Raw genomic sequence first — 4,434 nt, forward strand, 5'->3', positions numbered from 1 at the left:
GAGACCAGAACCCACACCATGTACACTCCATGGACCTGCTGCCCAAACAACTCTAATGCTCAGGGCTGCTTCTCAGCCAAACTCACCTTCTTTTCAACCAGTTGATGAGTCCTGAAATGTTCTCCAAAGACACTCTTCCAGCTGGTGCTTTTGTTTTAACTGTGAAGAAAAAGTGTTCACACCCTCTTAAACCACTGAGCCAGGAAGCTCAGAGTGGGTGGAGCCAGTGGAGGAACTGTTTGCCTTTAAAGGGACAGTAATATTTCCCCTAATTTGGTAGGTACTTCAATTTTGCCAACTTGAAATCATTTCCTCCATGTGTTTGCTCTTGTACCAAAATTACCAAAGCTAAGGCATATTTGGTGTTTTGGGTTATGGCAGTGGATCCAAAGGCCCTTAATTAATGACATAAATCTTGCCCTAAAAGGCCAGGCACAGTGTCTATCACCTTCCCTGGTGCAGTGAGAGTCTGTGGGGTCATTCTGGAAGAAGAAAGTTGGACCTGGGACTTGATGTACCATCGGATCTCTCTAGTGATGGTGCAATATGGGTTTTGAGACTACTCTTTTAGGAGCATCTCAAGTTACCCATTCAGAAATTAACAAAACTCAGGTACAAAGCAAAAGGTGTATAAACCATTGAGAGGTAAGAGGAAACGAGGAAGGAGAGGCCTGGGAAAACTCTCCCAATGATCACAATCTCTCTGTTTTTGTTTTGTTGTTTGTTTGTTTTTTCATATGGTCCTTACATGGTTGAAAGTCTGCATTGCATGACATATAAAGATGCACCCAGGGAGTAGATGAAACCTTCCCTCCCAGCCTTCCTACCTTCTCCCTCTCCAGGCCCCGATAGAGGCAGCTAATCCTAGATTTACCAGTGGATGGCTCCAAAAGGATCTGGGAAGTGTTTTCAGCTGGGAGACAGGCTGTTGAATCTCTCATGGTTGACAAGATTTTCTAGTTGTCTGTTGCATCACCACAAATAGATTAAATTTTGATTACACATTTTGCTTCACTGGATTCAGAAAGTGGGTTAGTCAATGCTTAAGCTTGAGGATAGGTACTAAGTGGGCCAGATGTGCCATGAACTAGAGGACAATAGGGTTGCTACCCATGAAGGGAAGCAGACAGATTTGGAAATGATGGTGTGAATGGCCATATTATTGGACCAATTATTGGTACGAATGACTTTGCTCACCTGAAGGATCCCAGGTAACAGTTTTCCTATTTCCAATAAAGACACAATCAGGACAAGCTACACCATTCATAAGGTCTGGCACAAAAGGAAAATACAAAGCCTATTGTTTAAAAATCATGAAAAAATTGAAGATGACATTACAGAGTTTTATACCCTCTAAGCACAGATCCTTGAGCAAACTAACAAGTCACACATCCATGAAGCTCACCTTGACAGGCTCTCTCTCTCTCTCTCTCTCTCTCTCTCTCTCTCTCTCTCTCTCTCTCTCATCAGAACTGCATCTCCGGATCAAAATACCTCCACCACTGTCCCAGTTTTACTTCATTCTCCATATTCCCTGAATGAAACTTCTCCTGTCAGAAACTGCCTTTTATGTTTGGTGGGACAACTAATTTTCTTCTCCAGGAACATTCATAGGTTCCCAAAAGGGAAGAGGAACATAAAATCCATATATGCTGTAGAAAATAGTATGCTGGTCTTGAATGCTAATAGCCCTGAGGTCACTGGCCATGGAGGAGCATCTGGAACACAGCTCCCATCCCTGAACCCTCTCTTAGGACTGACCTCTCTCTAGGAGACTTTTGATACAAGGGATTTTGCCTCATATTTCTCCTGTGCTGCTCACTTGGCTGTGCTTCTCATCCTTAGGAGCTCCTTTCCACATCCACCTCTGCTGTGAGCCACCTGTCTCTCTGCTGCTGGTCCCCACCTGCAACTCCATGAAGGTGCTCTTCCCCCTCCCAGAATGCTGCTCCTTCTACATAGTCAGAAACAAAGAGATGAATGTAGAGAAAGACATGGATTCCTATTTTACATTTTCCTATTATTCTTCCCCCCCCCTTTATGCTTTACATCATAGACATACATGTCAATGTGGAAATATATTGATTTTTTTTAAAGATTGGGGTTATTAAAATACATTTCTTTAACTTCTATCGAAGTCTACATTATGGAGTTGAAGGACTTTTCTGCTGCTATGTTCTAGATAAATCCAAAATTCAGAATTATTACAATTTTGCAAAAATAATTACAGAAGCCATCCCCGGTTTGGCTCACTGGATAGAGCGTCAGCCTGGGGGCTGAAGAGTCCCGGGTTCGACTCTGGTCAAGGGCATGTACCTTGGTTGCAGGCACATCCCCAGTACAGGGTGTGCAGGAGGCAGCTGATTGATGCTTCTCTCTCATCGATGTTTCTAACTCTCTAACCCTCCCTCTTCCTCTCTGTAAAAAAATCAATAAAATATATTTTAAAAAATAATTACAGGAGGAGAAAGGGATGGCTTCTTGAACTGTCTTGACACTTTAATAATGCACAATTAACTTTGGCATATCAGTTGCCTATTGATGCCATAACAACTTACCCAAAATTGAGTTCCCTGAGACAATGCAAATTAATTTTCTTAGAGTTCTGGAGGTCAGGAGCCTGAAATTAGTCTTATGGAGATAAAATGAAGGTATCCTCAGGGATTAAGTTATCTCCAGGAGGGAATCTATCACTTCCTTCTTCCAGCTTCTAGAAGCTTCCAGAATCCCTTGTTTTGTGATCACATAACTCCAATCTCTGCTGCCATCATCACATTGCCTTCTTCCTCCTTTGATCTTGCCTCCCTCTTCTGAGGGTCTTTGCCCACCCCTGGTCTAGAACTATGGGACCATAAGTTTCTGTGGCTTTAAGCTACACAGTAAGGGGTACTGTGTTATATCAGCCGTAGGAATCTCACACAACACCTTTCTCCTTCCTCCACCTTTTGTCCTGCTCTCCTCATGTTCCATCCACTCAGCATACCAGAGATTTTCCTTTATGTCTGAGGTTATGTTTACTAGAATAGTCTTTCCTACTGCCACTGCATGTCTGGCCCAGGTGGACTACAGAGGCTGCTGATGAGTGAAGTGATGGCTTTTTCAGAAAGACCTTTAAACTCTGTCTGACTCTGTCAGCAATGCCTCACTGTCCAAGGCTAGCATACCCTATAATCAGCTCCATCTTATTCTCTTTAGTTTTACAGTTTCTGAACACAGGACCCTTACTGAAGAATTTAGTGGTTGTCAACAATATGTGCAGCACCAAAACAAACCCCCATATTCTTTCTCTTTGAGAGAGAAAGTGGAAATGAAGAGCTCCTGGACTCTTAAGGGAGTGGGCAGATTACCAGGCTGGTGTGAGCACAGCAAGTCCTGAGACCACCTCTGCCTGAGAACATGCTCCAGGCCCACTGGCAGGAGCCCACCTGACACTCCCAGAGAACAAATTATTCACGCAAAGAATAAATAGCTTTACAAAAACTCACAGACAAAGACAACAGTATTGTGGTTACTAGCAGACAGGAGGATGAGGCTTTGTAAGGGGTAAATGGAGTCAAATATATGGTGATGGAAAGAGACCAGAATTTTGATGGTGGGAACACCATGTAATATACCGATAATGTAACATAGGATGTCACACTGGAAATACACATATTAATAGCAATGTCACCCCAATAAATTTTAATGGTAAAAATTATAAATAGTAAAGGGGGGAAATGAGACATATGTAATATTCTTTGTAATGCGTTAAGCAATAAAACAAAATTAAAAAAATAAAATAAAAACAGAGTAAGGCCTCATTGTATGCAAAGTAAAACAAAAAGTGCATTTGTGCATTAAAAACACAGGAGCCACCTTCCTCAGCTGGCAGCACACAATGCTAATGTGTCTGACAGTGTGTCACCTTAAGTTAACATGAGATACAGAGCAGATTGTCACATTAGCACAACGGCACTAGTGTCTGCCATTAACACGTGAAATACAGTCAGAAAAGGTATGTGGGTCTGGTTCTGCCACTAGTAGCATCTATGGTTTTGGACAAAATAAAAACCCCTCTGAGGCCTGGGATCTCTACAGATAACAAGATAGGTAAGTGTCAGATCATCTAAGTCTGATGCCTTCCAAGGAATTACACCATAAACCAATATGTGGGCCCTGCCCATGAGAACAAGTCCTCAGACACTCCCAGTGGTTTGAATCCTGATCCCTTGCTGCTTACCTACACTTCCTCTCAGATGTTGGTTGGTTGTAGTGAGTAAGGTGATTAACTCCTGCCTTTTCTTTTCTGGAATAGCTCATATCTCTCCTTCTATTCTAAGTGATAGCTCTGCTGAGTAGAGTAATCTTGATATACCAGTAGACCCTTGCTTTTCATCACTTTGAATATTTGGTGCCAGTCCCTTCTACCTTGCAAAGTTTCTGCTTAGGAATCAC

The 4,434-nt window shown here is 42.4% G+C and overlaps 1 protein-coding gene across 1 annotated transcript in view; it reads right to left on the bottom strand.

Moving 5' to 3' along the window:
* Nucleotides 1–168, bottom strand: part of LOC102752959 (GTPase IMAP family member 7) — a 10,199-nt gene extending 10,031 nt beyond the window's left edge. Inside the window, exon 1 of the mRNA XM_006766365.2 lies at nucleotides 87–168. The gene's annotated coding sequence lies outside the window, so the exon portion shown is untranslated. The remainder of the gene's footprint in view (nucleotides 1–86) is intronic.
* Nucleotides 169–4,434: the final 4,266 nt, after the last annotated feature.

This window comes from Myotis davidii, unplaced genomic scaffold, assembly GCF_000327345.1.
Source record: "Myotis davidii unplaced genomic scaffold, ASM32734v1 scaffold2522, whole genome shotgun sequence".
NCBI classification, from domain to species: domain Eukaryota; kingdom Metazoa; phylum Chordata; class Mammalia; order Chiroptera; family Vespertilionidae; genus Myotis; species Myotis davidii.